The sequence below is a fragment of the Pyrgilauda ruficollis genome, unplaced genomic scaffold (genome assembly GCF_017590135.1).
Source record: "Pyrgilauda ruficollis isolate IOZ18807 unplaced genomic scaffold, ASM1759013v1 scaffold10, whole genome shotgun sequence".
NCBI classification, from domain to species: domain Eukaryota; kingdom Metazoa; phylum Chordata; class Aves; order Passeriformes; family Passeridae; genus Pyrgilauda; species Pyrgilauda ruficollis.
Window position 1 is genome coordinate 4,412,898 of NW_024508101.1, and position 18,263 is coordinate 4,431,160.

Below are 18,263 nucleotides of genomic sequence, written 5' to 3' on the forward strand. Positions count from 1 at the left end.
CCACAGGGATAAATCTGGCTGCCAAGGAAAGTCCACTCAGCTGGGTGGAGGGCACACCATGGACAGCATCACCCATGAAGCCTAAGCATCAACCCCCTTAATGGCCACTCAAATTCCCAGCTGGCTGGAAGGAAAACAGACATTGGTTGGCATGCAGGGGAGTCAAGGGGAGGGAGGAGGCACCACTCCCATGTTTCTGCAGGTCAAACCTGGTTTGGGTATGGGACACCAAAGCATGGGGACCCACAACCACAGAGCTCAGTGGGTGCCATGCTGAGCCCCCCTCACAGCTTGTCCCCTCACTGTCCCAAGCACCTCACGTGAACCTGGCTCCACAATATTTCTGCAAGGAAAAGAAAACTCAAGGAGCACACCAGAAATTACATAGGAAAAGCAGTCACCTGAGACTTTCCAAGCTGCATCCTTGAGTTTTTCATTGAAGGCTTCTTTGGGTTTTTTACCAAGCGCTCATTTAAATCACATTTAATAAGATAGTCACGTCACATTTTGTTTATAGAAGTTTACTCTTCAAGTCAGTAGGGAAAATAAAAATCTATCGACTGTGGGTTTTAAACAATAAGAACACAGATTTTTTTTATTAGCACTTCATTTCAGTGCCGACAGAAACATCTCTGACTATCACTGTTGTTTACTGTTAAAGGCACAGCTCCTACTGCCTTTCCACACATAGAATATTCCCATGGCAATCAATGGAAGTTTAGCATAAAGAGCAAAATATACTCCATCATGTTGTCTCTCTATATAGTAAATGCTAATTTCTTGCCAACTACAAACTTGAAAATTTCTTGCAGTGCATTGCAACACAAACCTATTCTCAGTGTGTAATTTAGATTTTCAGGATGTGTACATTCCCGGAGGAGAGTCATTTGTGTGTATGTGTGTGTGTGAGCACATGTATCGAGGAAATGAAATGTTAATGATTTCTCCATCTCCATTTCTTTACTTTTTAGCTTTTCCTATGCATTTTCTTCTGCCCTTCAGAGTGCTAATTGTGCCTGTTAAAGTCCAGGAAATTTGTGTCATAAATAGTTTCTGCTTATTATAGCCAATGAAACACATACTGAGACAAATATATGGGACTGAATCTCAAGTTATTTCACTGAAGTCAGTGGGGTTACTGTGCATTTTGATTTCAATTTGGCAAAGCATGTGGTCTAAAGTTGGTCTTGGAGACGGGAATAAAATTAAGCACATGCATACATTCTTGTCTGGGGCTTTTTTTAAAAATTGATTCCATACAGGGAGCAGAATTTAGCTAAATATATTGAATATAGCTTCCTTCTGATATTCATCTCTATAGATAATAGCTTGTATTAGGAAAAGTGTGCCATAAATATCACACTTTTGCCAGAGAGTGGGCAAATAGGAAATAGTGATGCTGCTTTTGAATCAGTAGCAGTGCTGATTTTGATGGCCAGATTACTGCCATCTGGCCATTAATTTTTCTGGTATGTTGGAAAATAATTTTATTTTCTGTGTTAACTAATGAATTTTTTATTTGGGAAAAACAACAAATTCTTTGGATTCTCAGGAGTTCAGAAGTATTACTGTTTCTTTGCCTGTTTCCCCAGTTTTCAGGGTGTGTCACTCTCTCTGGTGGGTCTATTCAGCTCTTAAAACTAAGGGGTTTTTTTTCATGTGGTAAAGAGCTGTGTGCATGTGTGTTTTTAAACAAGGGCACCTGCATGAAAAATGTCTATCCTCATTAGATCCATTTTCTCAATTAAATTCAAGTTTCTATGTCCAAAAGGCATAAATCTGGGTATCGATTTAGCCATAAAATAATGAAACTCCCAGCAGTCTTCTAAACCCATTTTACTTGGATGAGCGTATAAGCTTTTAAAATATCGAGTTATTCCAGTATTTAATACACATAACTGCTTCCAGAGGTCTGGAGGCAATAAGGCATATCTTCCCCACTCCATTTGAAGTGCTGCAGTGAGAGCCAGCCAGTCCCTCACTACTGGTTTTAAGGCTTTTGACAATTTTACTCAGTGTGAGTTTGATACTTTCTCAACGGGGGCTATATCCCCCGAAGCCAAAATCAATAACCTATCAAATCAAATCTCTATAAAATACCAATGGGCTCTTGGTGGTTTACTCCCATAAATACAATTTGGCTTAACTCTACACTTTCAAAACAGGCTGATTCTACTTTTTCTGGTCTCTCCCAAAAAGTTAACTGTATCAGCAACAGGCACTTCCAAAAATTTTTTTCTAGGCAACAAATAATGACCTCTTAATTGTAAAGTAAAGAATTAAAACCAATTCCACTCACTTGTATTCAGGGATAACTCTGTGTCTGGGTTTCCTTTTTTTCCCAAATGGGACAGACCTTTGCTCCTCCAGTGCCACCTTTACCTGGCTCAGAGGACATCCACAGCAGAGCAAGTGGAACCTCTGTGGGGATATCAGGAGCCTGAAAAAGCATTTCAGTTTTATAAATGTAGTCCCATTTCAGGTTAAACTGGATTTCACAGTGCATAGATAAGTGTTGTTAAACAAGCTGTAAAGGTACCTTGACCTCTTGCTCAGCCCTGTCTATGCTCAGGGCAGTTTGAAAATTTAGAAAGAATAGTAGATAGATGAAAATATTTTTAAATGTGCCTTTGTTTTATTTGAATCTATTCCACTCCTCACACACATGTTGAGGTTGATGCTTGATAAAGCAAAATCTCACAGAGATGAGCACTTTATGAGCAAAGAAACCTTCTCTTCTACTGCAAAGTGTAGCAGTGCAAGGAGTAACATACCTTGTTAAATGAAAGCAAATTCCCATACAGTGCTTTTCCCCAGCTGACAGAGTTTAGCAAACAAACCTGCCCTGTGTAATATAACAAATATTCTTCTAATAACTAGGAGCATCATTTCAAATTCAGTGGGGTTGGAAGGTGTTTGCTCTGTTGATACAAGTTGTGGCTCCTTTGCTTTCCTCGCCTTTAGCACCACAAGCTCAGTTCACTGCCATATTATTCCAGGATTTGCACTGATACACAACTGGGGCAAAGCACCTGTATTGGAGCTTTTCAAGTTATCTGAAAAGTATTGAACTCTCAAGTTTCACTGAAATTGCACACACCAAAAACTGAAGTAATATAGTGATGAATTAGCCTCCAAATACAAGTGGTTTGATTATTAATGATCATGAAATACGCTTGTTCCTAGAAATTCCTTGTATACCACCTTGAGTCCTGCTCAGCAGCAAGATTGGCTTCTAAATATAGTCCTTGAGGTCAGCATGTAAAAACTGTAATGCGTGGCCACATTTCAAATGTGGTTGTATATCATAAATCAAAATTAATGCCAACAACTTTCATTCAAATTAGTGTCTTTTGGCTCTGCCTCTCCTCTCTTACTCTCTGATGAATGCTTTTCACATAAATATAGCAAGTTACTTGCTTTTTTTTTTTCTTAATTTGAATGGCATTTACATAGTTCCCTTACAGCAAACATCACAGGAACTTATTTATGTGTTGATCTCTTGTGTCCTCCAAAAAAACAATTCCCTAATGCAGCATTATTCCAAAAGGGTTCTTATATTCTTGACTCTGTTCTGCAGAATTAATAAACATGTTTTCTTTTATGTTAACAATAAAAAAGTTAGAGTGGTTGCTCAGATCGACTGATATTATCTGGAATATTTCCTCCCACTATTAATTCCATCTCTGCAGCTATCAAGGACGATGGCCAGATTTGGAGGGCTGAACAGCTGCCGAGCATGACCACAACCTTTGTTTGATGCCACCTCTTGTTTTGACCCCTGCTTTCTGGTCACCAGAGAGATGATTGACTAAGTGCACAGCAAAGTCCATTTTTAGTGCGGTGGACTGGAGCACGGCATGACAAACTGTGATGTCTGAGTTTTGTGTTACACCATCTGGCCTGCCACTTCCAGAGCCTCACATCAGAGTCCTGATGATGTATGTTTAAGCCTGGCACTATCATTTATCTCGTATCTTGTGTTTAAACAGATGCAAGCTGAATATAACAGGAAAGGAGACCTTGGTGCAGGAGCTGCTGAAGAAAGCGATGCTGCTGAGCTGTCTACAGAATCCAAGATTAAGTGTAAAATCTGACAGGGAGGATATGTATTAAAAAATATGTGTTGACAGAATGATTTAGCTAATATTTTAAAGGCAAAACATCAACTGAATTTCCATATCACGTATAATGCCAGTGAACAAGGTACCACAAAGCAGGCTATCCCCTTCTGTCACCAGCATCTTATTCGCAACTTTATTTTACAGATCAAGAATGTTTTAATAAAAGGAAGCTCTGGGGCCTGATTTTCAGCTGTTGTACATCAACCCAGCTACACTGATAGCACCAGAGTAGCCACATTAATGAAGTGACACAATTTACAGCAGCTGAGAATCTGTTCCCTAGTTCTAATGCAAGTTCTTATACACAGCCATAACCTGCTTCATTGCCAGGAATAAAAGACCTCAATAATCAAAATGAGCCCTTAAAATGCTGTGGGTGGGAACTCATGGTCTGACCCAGATGTGTTCATCAGCCCAGGAAGAGGAGACAAAAGGAGAGGGGTCTGCCCACCATGAGGCCACGTGGTGGTGCTGGGTGTTGGGTTCCTGCTGTCCCAATTGGGCTCAGCCCTTTTTTAACTTCATCCTGTATTAAAATTATAGCATCTCAGAAGGTTTTTGGTTGCAAGAGACCCTAATGATCATCTCATTCCACTCCCCTACAATGGGCAGCGTCAGCTTTCACTAACCAGGTTGCTCCAAGTCCAGTCCAACCTGGCCTTGGACACTTCCAGGGATGGGGCAGCCGCAGCTTCTCTGGGCAGCCTGTGCCAGGGGCTCCCCACAAAACACTCCTGGATCTAACTTACATGAATCAGCAAATCCAGTGGAGGAAAGACATTTCACACCAGCTTTGGGTTCAGCCTCTGAAGCCTACACAAAATTCAACAAGCTGTAGAAATTCAACTAATGGCACTAGTTAAATTAGCTGTCCAGATCTGTACTCCTAATCCACACAATGAGGAAGGCACAACCAGATGGGGGTGCAGCCCATTTTAAGATATGAAACATTGATTGAGGGATGAAAACCTCAATTCTCTGACAGGAAGAAAAGTGCTGAGCAACTATGTTGTGTCCTGGACAGCCATGTCCCAATACCCAAAAGAGAAAATATCTCAGGGCAAACAAGCTAATGGATGCAGGCAGATTGGAACTCTAGGGGAGAAACTGGAAGCTGGAAGGGGAAGAAAACTGAATAAAAGAAGTAACTGAGATGTGAACAGTTTGAGAAGACTGAACTGTGAAAAACCTGGATATCCCTCTTATTCCCCCAGCACTGCTGTAAGTGACAGCAGCACTTCCACGGTGTCCATGGCACATCCTGGTGCTGGAGCTGGACAGGAGCAGCCCCGGTGCCAGGGGAGGAGGCAGCAGCCCCCGAGTGACACACGCCCTGCAGCAGCTCCTGAGCAGACAATTTTCAGCCCTTATTAAAACGTTAGCACTTTATTTTGTGAATGGAGCAGTACTTTCATTGCATGCACAATTAGCCTTTTCGTATTAGCAACTTCCTAGCAACTCTGTTTCTTAAAATAGGGACTTACAGTGCAAGCTTTTATCTTATATAATCCCTTAGAAAAAGATAGCTCAGACACCTTTTGGGGGTTTTATACATCAAACCTTCAGCTTGAGACCTGTCTTTATCAAAGGAACTAGCAGCTCTATCTAGGGTTTATGTTCTTTAGAGGAATTCCAAATTGCCTGTTTTTTACAGACTACCTACATAACAACCTCCTACAGTATTTAAATTTTTGTAATTTTCTACTCCTAATGTGATCTTCACATTTAAATGCACACAGATTATTTCACATTTATCTATTTAATATCAGAGTTATGCCTTTCTTTAAATGCCTGTTATTCAACAACTTATTAATAGCTAGCGTTTTTTTTTAACAGAAGCCATTTAAATTTAGTTAGTTTATGGTGATTTCTTGTATCTTTTCAGCCAGGAGAAAAGCCTTAATAGCCTAGAAGACTATATTTATAAAACATATTTGTCTATTTAGCCTCATATATATCATCATTATGAGAGGACTAAAGTATTTTTCCTGACTTTTCTCTATACAGATATAACATGGTGGTGCATTAATAAATGTGTCTCCTCTGAAACAGACTTGCTGGCTATCACCAATCCATACAAAGCATTTTGGCATTAAAAAAGTCCCTCGCAGAGTATTTAAGCTGTCCTCAGAGACCAAGGTTACAGCCAGGGACAAAAATCACAGCAAAGCAGTGCTTACCTTGGCTGTCACATTGTGGGGTCCAAGTGAAACAGTCCCTCAGCCATCAGCTGCCAGATGTGACCCCATCCATGGTGGAAGAGAGCACCCCGAGGTCTGGGCTGTGCACGGGGCTGAGCGGGCTGGATGTGGCTCAAAGAAACATCACCTTGTCTGGGAAGGGTATCTACCATCTCCTGGGCAGGAAAAGATGAGGGAGGAGAAGCAGTTTGGGGTCATTTAGCACCACACTCACCCCTGCAACCTTCTGACTCATGTGGATTTCATTTTGGTGCACAGGTGGGCTGTGGTCTGGAGAAAAGCCTTGGCAAGGGCTGTACGTGATGAGCAGAAAAGCTCACAGGGTTTCAAAGATGCCCTTGGCTACTGCTCAGCATGAGTGAAATGTCCTGGTTCTGCAGCACATGGAGAGGAAGAGAGGAGGGCTGGGGGAGAAATGGTATCAGCAGAAGTGGTGTTTGTAATGACCTGCACAGGAGCATCAGTGGGAGCTCCAGCTCACTGCAGTCACTGCCTTCACCCACATTGTTGGCTCCAGAGCATCCCCCAGGCAGGAGGGAGGTGACCCCCTCACTTCTGATGGGTGTCTGAACATCATTCCTCTGGAACAGGCTGAACAAGAGGAAATGAGGGGTTTCACAAGGATGGGAACAGCCCAGCTCCCTGCATTCCCACCAGAGGATTGTGAGAAAGATTTGGCTCTAGAGGTGGCTCTGAGGGCAGGCAGGGCCTTGGAGCAGGAGCATCTCACCCACCTTTTGCAGGACCTGATCAGCTTGCAGGTCATGCAGCTCCTGGCTCCTCCCCTGCTGTGGGTACCTAGCAGAGAAGCTTCAAGGAGTCCTTTTTCTCCTTTTTATTTATCCACTGAGCATACTTCGCAAGGGCTAATTTATATTTGAGCAGCAGTGTGCATGAAGGTCCACACAAGGCAGCTCAGCCACCAGAAAAGTTAATGTGTGCTTTGCATTTGCTGTCTCTAATTACAGAAGGGAAGCAGTGGAGGTAGATCCATGGCTCTGCACGAGCCCCTTTGCCTATTCGAGAGCTAATTAAATATGTCTCCTGTATATAAAATATATCATCTCCAGATAACAGCATACTGTTAAATTCTTCATCTTATTAAAAGCTTGCATTAATGCTTTTCCAACATAAATTTTAACTGTGGACAGGTACTATTTGAGGAGCCTGACAATAGGACTGACCTAGATTAGGCTGACAGTGCCAAAAGATATATCACCTCTAGCTGTCTGGGGGAGAAGAAGGATGAGGAATACATTCCCCATTATTGCCTAATGCTGATGTGCCAGCATTATCTCCAGAAACTCAGTGCTGCTTCTCCTTCTGCTCCCCTGGTGGGGTAGGTGGCTGTACCATGCTGAGGAACAGTATCCTCTGCTTGCTGTCTCTTATTTCCCATCTTATAACTCAGCTGAAGGGAAATTTAATGGGGCATTGGGTAATGATTTTAAAGGCACTGATAAGTCCCTCTATAGTTTAGAGAATTATGGGAGGAGTCAGATAATTCCAAGTGGTTGGGTTTGTGCAATGAGTTCTGGCAGGCATTTGAGTCTGGGCTGTCTGTAGAGGGGCAGAAAGAAGCTTTTCTGTACCAACACTCAAGCCTTCACCAAAATATTCTTCTCTAAGGTTGTTTGGACTCTAGTCAAGGGGCAGTGATAGCAGGTTTGGAGACCTCAGGGTGTTTCACCACATAGGGAACATTTTTTTTCTTTTAGCATATGTGCACAGAGCTGAGCAGAGATCTTTTCAAGGCATCCTTGTAAAAAAAGGAGACAGCAAGTGGGCTTATAAAAAACCCTTTACTGTCACACAACTTCTAATGCAGAAAACAAGACTGCTGAAGAGCAGCAATATTTCTCACATGCATTACTGAATATTCAAGAGATATGAAAATAGCTTTAAGAGTCTAAGAAAATAGAAATTCCAAATATTAATAGGAACTCTGCCATTGATTTTAGCACAGAGCTTGCACTGACACTGTGAGATTGCTCTGTGTTAGACACTTGATTGACATAGTGATGGCTCATTCAAAGTGTATGCAAAGTCAGTGCAACTGTATTAGGCTTTTCTCTTGACTTTGGATTTTTTAACTTTTACCACTGACATCCCAAGGGCCATTGTATTGACAGAATAATACTTCTTTTGCACAGCTGCTGTATGAGACACTTTCCATTTTGGGAAGGGGGAAGGGAGGACTTTTCACTGCTGTCCTCCTGTATGAAGAGCTCAAGATACAGTCAGTGAGGTGCAGCTGCAGTATCTTCAGCCCATGAAATTTTTTTGGACTAACTGGTGGGTTACACATGCAAAAATTCAGTGAAACCCAGTGTCAGCTCCCTCTACAAACCAGTACCTCTGAACGTGGGAGTTTATACATCCTGTGCTATGGACAATAAGGACAAGGATCAGTTTTGGAGCCACACCTCTGGGCTGCTTCCCAGAGCTGGCTCAAACCCCCTCAGCAGGAGAGAAAAAAAGCAGCATTGCCACCTTCCAAAAGAGGACAAAACTGCTTCCCACAACAAGAATGCCATTTGGCATGTCCCTTCCCCATGTACCCAGCCAGTCACCTGCTGAGAGGGACCTGTCCTTTCCCCAGCAGTGAGCACAGGGTCCTTTAGTCATTGTCCAAAATACCAGTGCAGGCAAAAGCCACCTACCCAGAGGGGAAAAAAAATCCCATTGCCATCTGATTGTGCTGCACAGAAGAGTGAAATGTAAAAGAAGGAAAGAAAAAGTGATGGAGGAAAGGTCTCTCTGGGGGGAAAGTTATTCCTCGAGCACAAGAATAATAAAGTAAAATTTATTGTATCTATGGATTCTGTCTGATAAAAAGAAAATCCAGTGCAAAGGGAAACTGAGGATTGGAAACTCAAGAAGTGGTGGGCCTTGGGATCACTTTCTCAGCAGTAGTAATGGCTATAAATGCAGTGAATTTGATACCAAACAAGAATATTTCAGGAATCTATCAAAAATTTCCTACAGAAACAGATGTTTCCACCTACTCAGAGATATGGACAAGAGTCTCAGTTACCCTAAATCCTTCTCATGCTCTTCTAAATATACCCCCATCATATGCCCCTTAAAGTGTGAGAATGATGCAAGACCGACTTCACGTGTATGAAAATTTTATTCTGGATTTTTACAGGGAAAAACATAATTTATCATTAAACTTTTTCCTAACAGTTACAGTGGCTGTGGAAATTCACCTCCTCATTTTGGAAGGCGCATACAAAAAATCTGTCTAACTCAAGGTAGAAAAATGAAAAGTAACAATGAACCATTATAATCTGCTTGATCAGCTGGAGCATAGAAATAAAAAATGCTACCTCTTAAAAGAGTAGTTGGAATTATCTTGATTTTTACATAGAAATAAGTGACAACAACCTCCAGATAGCACCACTTCCCACCCGCATATTTAACTTGAAAGTCAAGGTTGAGTGAAAAAATATTGCTGCCTTGAAAGATAAATATATTACTTATATTAGCTATATCAGGAATATGTGCTAGAGTATAAATATTTAAATTCAGATTTGGAAACCATATATTTGGAAGAAACCTAGGCCAATAAATATTGGATTACAAATTCATATCCACAATTTTCATTAAAAAAAACCTTATGATTTCTGTTTCAGTAAAATGGGGTGATAATAATTTATCTGTGTTGTACAAATGCTTTATTTGCACTCTCTTCTCCAAGCTAACATTTCCTAATGCCTTTTAACTACCAGAAAAAGTGAAAACATTACCCTAAAATATTTCCATTCAAATTTCCTAGATTAAATCATATGCTTTTAAAGCTCACTCTGTGATCAGGACTGCTCCTGCAGCACTCCAACCCAGCTAGTTGAGCGGCATGAAAAGCAATAGAGTTGTTTTAATAGTGCAGTGCTAGTTTGGAATAGATAAAACAGGAAGGTTTCACAGTCAGCAGCTTACAAATCCCACTGCCAACAGAAAGATTCTCTTGAAAGAAGGATCTCTGCAAATTTTTAAAAATAAAGAGGTGGGAGGAAGAGACCAGTGTACATAATTAGAGCAGAAAGGGCTTGAAATGTCTTAAAATATAAGACATGCACCAGCCTGCAAAGAACACGAGCAAGGAGGAGGCATTTCCTTTGGCCTGCTCTTTCATTCTGACCTACTGTAAAGATTACTGCATTTAGCTCCAGGGCAGCTCTTGTGGGTCATTTTTACCTACAAAATTATGCCTCCATAGCCTGGGGTCTCATATGATCTGATGGTTCCTGCATTAATTACTGAAGAGCAGGTTCTTCCCTGCTCGCTCGGGTAAGCGGCTCTTGGTCTCTGATGGTGCAGGCTTTGCATCAGAGCATTTGTAGCTGTGTCATGGCAGGAGCTGGGAAATGACAAACCAGCAGAAAGAAAGAAAAGACTGAAAATTAACTTTTCTAAAAGCACTAGAAGTTTAAAGTACTCAAAGAAGGTTTTTATAAAGTTTAAGAAGAATATAGACTGCAGTCACACGGATTGCATGGAATGAAGTCCTGGAGTGGTGCTAACAGTAAAACAGTGAAGGAAGAAAATTATCTGACTGTCCCATACTGCAAATCAACAGCTGCAATTGTTGATGCTGGGTGAGATCCCAGGGGCTGAAACATCATGTCATTGACCTTAGACTCCTGTCCCCTGGTGCTGGACCCCCATTTCAGCTCAGGAAGGAGGACAGCACCTCCAGGCAGGCATCCCAGGAATGCTGAATTCCTCCCCAGCACAGCTGATGGTACAAAAAACAGCACATCACTCTGGATTTCAGGAGGAGATTGCTGGGTTTAGTTGCTCTTTTTGGGTGGCTGCCCAAGAGAATTGATTGCCAGAGAGCAAATGCTTGGGCTGACTGTGAATCAGGAGCTAATAAAATGTCCCAAGGGACAGGTGAAGGCATGCCTATTGTTTTTCAAAGTATACGCTTTTAAACATGACATGACTACGAAAAAAAACCCAAAAAACCCAACACAAGAAAAAAAGATTAAAAAAACCCTAGATTTTTGTCATAACTAGAACGTTAAAGCATCTGATTTCAACGGGAGAGGAAAAAAGAAAATAAGAGGTTTTTTTTTCTGCAAAATCTGACTAGAAGACCATCCAGTATTTGAGCATCCACAATGCTGACTCAAATAGGTAAGACTTTTTTCTCCTCTGGGAAAACGTCATTATCTTTTACATTCCCCTCCTTTTCTTTCTAGAACTGACTGCTGTGACAATGCAGTGTAACTCTTGCCCATTAATGCACCAATGACTGTACCAAAGAAGAGGCTGTGTACAGTTACTGCCTTGATCCAAAGGGAAACAGTCATGACAAAGGAGTTTAAGAAGTCTTGGGATAAATTCAGTTTCACTAAGTTACATTACCACTCTTTCCACCAAGTTTATCTCAGCACTGATCACCCACTGCATTCACATGGAGCGTGGCCATCATGTAAAATGAATTTTGACAATTCATCTCTCTCTCTGGGACACAGCAGGCTGTGTTTCCAAATACTCCCTTTCTTAGGAAGTTTTAACACTTGTTCATTAATACTTGGCTTAAAGGGCAATTTGCTGCCCACTGCTGTGTAGCCAGCATTTTTAATAAATAATGCATACTGTGTAATGGGGACAATAAAGGCCAAGGTAAAAAATGTAAAACATTTTAATGGGATGTCTTGACGAAATCTTCCCATCACCTTCTCTGAATACTTTACTAATCATTTTCTAGCTCGGGGAGATTTTTTTTCATTAGGAAGAAGTTCATCAAGTACTAATAATAAGCTGTTAATTGTTGAAGTAGCAAAGTTCAGATGTGTTATTCCAGCTTTTCTCACTGAGTAAATGTGTTTGTGTCACACCCCAAAAGGTTCAGGTGGGTGTAAGAGTTACATGCCTGGGATCCTCTGCAGCTCTGCACTGTCTGGGACAACTTCAGCCTCTCAGCACCAGGGTGGATTCCCATTTTCAGCAGTGGAATATGGAATAATGAAGTGAAATAATAGCATTAACCAATACCTAATTAACACACAATCTATTTAATTTCTAGCTCCACCATTAGGTTACTATTAAAGTATATTTAGTCGGCCTCTGTAAAACCACATTATGGCAGCTTCTCAGAGTCAGGCTATTCACAGGCCATTTGCAATGTTCATTTCTCTTCTCTTTAATGTCATAGATTTAACTTCATGAAGGTCTAGTGCAGGTTAGTGCAGAAGATGGACGATTACAGCCTAATAGGTTTTTTTTTCTTGGCCTTTCCAGAGGATGTATTGGAAACTTGCACAGATTCAGAGGAGACATGTGTTTGTCTCCTCCTGGCCTTCCAAGCTGAGGAGGAGCTGCATTTTTAGGTAAGAGGAACTGGGATTTTGGACAGAGCTGTGTGTTTCTCTGCTGGACACCAAAGCATTTCATATTTTTGCATACTCAGGCAGGTAAACATGGCCAGTGCCTGAAAGAAGACTCTCCATCCAATGAAACACACAATATGAAAGATCTGCACATTCCCAGTTAAACTATTCCATCTGCCCCAAGCCTGGCTGTGGTCACAGATATTATGGTCAGCATTTGAGACCCTGGGGAGTCACAGTCCCATTTTCTAGCCTGCCGAGACATCCTGCAGTGATGGTCCATATCCTCAGTTGGTAACTTTAGTAAATCATTCAAAATACTGCCTAGCCCACAACATAAAGGACAGCTGTGATTTAGTAAGGCTGCAGAGCAGAGCTGTCTGTGTTACCTCAACCTAGAAAAGGATGAGTTTTCAACAGACCTCCTCAGGATATTTTAATTTGTGTAAGTGCATTCAAAGCATGAAAGCAGACGGACAATATGTGAATTATGAACTAATTGGGGGAAGATGGAAATGAGAAGGTAAATTTCATTTACATTATCTCCCTTTTTATGCTTGCTAAGGTCTAAGGTAAAGGCTCGGTCTCTTTCTGGTCCATAAAATATGGATTGCTATTTTCAAACTACATCAACACTGCTAATAGCCATTCCCATTAGTCAGCCGTATAATAGCATTATGATGCTATGAAATATTGACATGATAAAACAGTGTAGCCAGAGGTTACTGACAGTGCACACTCTGATATTGACAAATAAATGCTGATTTTTAATGCACTCCTTTTGCCACCTTTCTACCTGGCTGACAGTGTATAAAAAACATTTTTCCAGATCCTTCACTCACTACTGTTAATAACACCAGCTGATGGCAGAGGACCACTGAAATTAATGAGGCTATTCCCACTGATGTTTTTCAGGGTGGGAAAAAGATTCAGGAGTTTGGTTAAAATGGGGCCAGCACAGCAGATTTCACATCCCAGCCAATGTAGTGAGAAAAAAATCCTGTTTGTGGAAGCAAAATGGGTGTGGAGGTTCAAGGAGCCGACAAAGGAGTTGCAAACTTGGTGGACAACATCCAGCTTTTGGGAAATGCAAGCACAGAGAAACAATGAAGGGAGGACAAAGTGACAGACCTGGTTGCTCCAGCATCTCTTTCTTGCACCCACATGTCTTCTCTAGCAGCTGCCCTGTACTCTGTCTTCTTCAGCTACTCCTTGGATATCTCCTTCCTGCAAAGTCATCTTTGTGCAAAACAGATTTATTTAAACACATATCCAGCTACCCCAAAGGAGTCTTCTGTTGGGCATTTTTAAATATCAAAATCAATTATATAATCTGTTCAGTGCCCAATTTTATACCCTAAATCATATCTGCAGAAGTATTTATTTTGTTGGGTTTAGGCAAATTTCATGTAATATTTGACAATACAGTATAGATGAGAGGGAGAAGCCTAGTTTCCAGAAATAATGATTATAAGTCACATACTAGAATATATTCCAAAAACATTGAGCATGAAATGATATATTTGATTTAAAACATGTTCTCTGTACCAGAAGCTCTGTACCATTCATTAGTGTTTTCTCTTGTTTTCAATTATACCCAGTTTCACTGTGTGAATGCTTTCTTTGTAACCAAAACATGTCCACATAAAATTTCAGATGTGGCCATCTTTCTCCTTCAGTCATTTAAGCATTGTCTCTTCATTTACAGATCTGTGTCCCACCAGAATTTGGAATAAAGACTCTTGCTAGGCAGAGGTGCTTCTCCCACTGATGTTTGCAGAGCAGTTGGTGTACCCAGGATCTAAGGTCCAGAGGACCCCTCCTGCATACATTCCTGCTTCCTTGATACCCAAGAGGAGCCCAGAACAGTTTTTTGTGTCTCCTGGAGGATGTGTCTGCTGGACTCATTCCCCTCCTCCCAGGGCTCCACCCTCTCATTCCTCTAACCCATCTGGTTTAATGATGACTGATTTCCACTGCACATAAATCACCAGCTCCCCCTTGTTTTCCTTATTCTGTGGTACATACCTCCTTATCTGTTCCTGTAACCAGCTGTCCTTCCTTTGATGGTTTCTTCCAGAACTGCTACACAAATCCCCAGACCATATAAATCCCATCCTGTGGAAATGTGGTGGTTTTGCCACCGGGGTGTCCAGCCCACTCCTGAGATGACAGGACTCCAGGAAGGGTCTGTAACAAGCCCTGGCTTTGATGTTGTCTTCCCACACACTCTGTCGCCTCGTGTCTGAGGCTGTTTGTCCCACAGGAGGGTACAGCAAGGGCAGCCTGAGGAGAGCTTGTCTGGTGGGGCTCATTCCAGGAAGATTCGTGTTTCTGGTCTCCATTATCTGCAGGAGTCAAACAGAGGACATGTCAGAGCAAGCTGCTGGGGAGTGCTGAGCTAGGGAGAACACAGCTGCCTCTGAACAAACACAGCTCCTGTGTGCCTTGAGCAGCTTACACTTCACAGGCAAGGTCTGGCTAAGACAGGAAATTTCCCCAGCAGAGGCTGAAGCCCCTACCTGCACCACAGACCACACAGGGGAGCAGAGCAGCACCGGGTGAAGAACAGAGGGAGGCAAGGATGGGGTCACTGCTCCCCTTCTGCCTCCTGGCACTGCTGGGACAGTGACAGCTCCTCTTCCTTCCCACCAACGTGTGACACATCCTCTTGCTTAAGGTACAAAGAGTAGCTTTAAGGTACAGAGGCACAAGGATGCTCTGAACTGCTGTACAATAAAAACAAGGATGAACGAGAGAAATAGGAGTAATTAAGAGTTTGCAACTGTGACTACTGTAGTGCCACAGGGCTGATAGAAATCCTGGAGGAAGCTTACATCCCTGCTAATCCCAGCTGCTTTCTCTGGTCTTACTCAGGAGACAGCCCATGAGAACAGGCACTCAAAACCAGAATTTCCTGAAAGATTTATCATTACCAGATTTTAGCACAGGTTTGAAATCTTGCTCAGACTAGGAGAGGATGCCTGGAATGTGCTCTCCTGAGTTAGCACATTCTCTGCTCCTCTGGCTCCTTACCTGAGCACTGCTTAATAGCCGTGAAGTAGCAGAGAGCATCCCAAGTTTTGTGCTACACTGCTGAGCTGGTGGGTGAAGCATGAGCAATTAAAAATGCAGTCAGAAATAAGTTTTCAGTCGCAATAGATAAGATAAATGATATGCAAAGCAGCTGCTTGTCCTTACTATTTACCTTGGTTTAGAAGCTGATGGCAACCCTCCAAAGAAATAAGTTTAAACTCAACACTGAACTCAGTTTAATTAGTTTTAAGGTATTGACACCACAGCAAGAACCATCAGACAAAACTTCAGTCCTGGATCAAACATATGGCTTTATCTGTGTCCAATGTGAGGCTTTTGCTGCCTAAACCTGAAAACTTCTTATCACTTAATGGCTTGGCTCAAAAGAAAGCTGATTTGGGATGGTAAGTGGATTGACTGACCAGTTTGTGTTTTAAGACTAATCCACACGTGCTGTACTTCACAGTGCTCCTTGGTGAACTACTCACCTTGTTCTGAAGCTTTCAGTATAAGCTATCTTCTGTGACAAGTGCGGGGAGATGCAGTGAAGAGTTAAAAGTGAATCTCCTGCCTCTTTGAACTGTTTTCTCAGTACTTCATGTACACAGATACACTTTTGATGTGTTAACTAGAAAATCTGACTGAAAAAGAACAAAGCAGCTGTCACTGAAAGGAAGACACTGACGAAGAACCACACAGCCTTTTATTGAAGAACTGTCAAGATTGATCCTACAGCACTCAGTTTGTCTGTAGTATTTATCAAAGACCTAGATCAGATGAAGGAAATTTAAAAAAAATAATAAAATTCTATCCACTGGACATTTATAAATGGTATCTGAAAATGCATTACATTTAAAACACCTATGAGAATGGGATTTTTTAACAGTTCAGGGCCTGGAATGTAAGTACACTGGCATTTTTCACTAGTTTTGGAAAACAATAATTTGCCATTGTTGAGCAAACCCCCTTAACTGCTTGCAAAGTTTTAAGCAGCCAGCTTGATTAAAAATCATTCTGTGCTAGGAAATAAACGAACTCATAGAAAGTTCAAAAGCTCCTGAAAAGAGAAACAAAGCAAGCAATGCACTCTTCTAAGTACTGATATTCGTATCACAGCTGCACTGCGACAGCTGAAAACAAGACCCAGGCACAAGAGTGCCAGAACCTCCCCAAACATCTGGCCATGGGGCAGATGGCCACATGAGCAGAGGGATTAAGGTGTTTTCCCAAGGTCACACAAGGAGCCCTTTGGACAGTCAAACCTGCATCCCTGAGGGTTTCAATCCAATATTCCACCACAAGGCCAGCTGCTAATTGAACACCCTTGCTGGCCTAGGGATGAAGCAGGTGATGCATTTCTCACAGGACTGTCAATGAATGGCATTGAAAGGATATTGAAAGCCAAACCCCTCTCTGGATCAATACCACAAGTCCTGATCCTGAGCTCCTGGAGAAGCCAGCACTCCATGGTGGGTAGCACAGCAAAACCTGTGGTTACTGCGTGGTGTCTCTTGGCAAATGCTGACGGTTTAATGGTGTCAGCTCTGGAGTTATCCCCAACACAGAGAAAGACCTCTACTTAAAAATAACAAAAACACCTTCTTTTCTTTCAACAAACATCAGTTGCTACACAAGGTGCTCTGAAGTATTATTCAAATGTTAATTAACACTCAGATTCTACTCATCTACACACACACACACTTCAGAAGGGCAGAACAGATTAGGGTTTCTGTCAGCCATGGACAGAAATTGCACTAAATGGAAACCTGCATTAAGAGAAAAAGTGCTTTGTGCGATTGCCCTTTGTGAATATGTTCTCCTGGGCTTTCTGTGGCACTGTTTGTCATGGACTACAAGAGGGGTTGCTGGCCTTTCTTTAGCTAAGGCTCACCTGAAGATGTTGGAAGAAATCTTCATCTCACTGAGTCCAGGTCCCTACACCACCCTCACAGATTTTCACTCATGATGGTTAACACTTCCTAGCTGCAAAGGCTGCCAAAATTCCCACCTCTCCTCCAGAACAGCAAACCCACGTCCCTGAGCAGGGTAGGGCGTATGGCCAGGAGAGGCAGATATGAGGTACATCTGAGAGCTGCCCACAGGGGGGCCAGGCACTCTCCTTGCACTGCAAAGATGGATGTTTGCTAATAAGGAAGCCAGGCCTTCATCATTAATTCATGTGCCTACGGATGAGCTCTGGCCTGCCTCTCCCTTGAGAAAGGGCCCTGGGAGACGAGGCAGTGGGTTAGGCAAAGCAGGGGTTAAGGAGTTGGATTGGGAATAGACGTGTGTCTCAGTTTGACAGTCATACGCTAACTGGGGATGGGTGAACAGATGCTCTCCGAATGCTAATGTCACTCATGGTGTTCTACTTTGGGCAGACTTTCTCCACCAGCACAAGTCATTTGGGAAGCAGCTGAGCTTGGAGGAGCTGGTGGCCATCCTCCTGGGGCACTGGGGCTGTGCCCAGCCAGAGCTCAGCCCAGCACTAGTGGCCAGACTAAAACATTTCACTCAAACATTGCTTAAGTGCCTTAAGCCAGCCTTGCCCGTTTTTG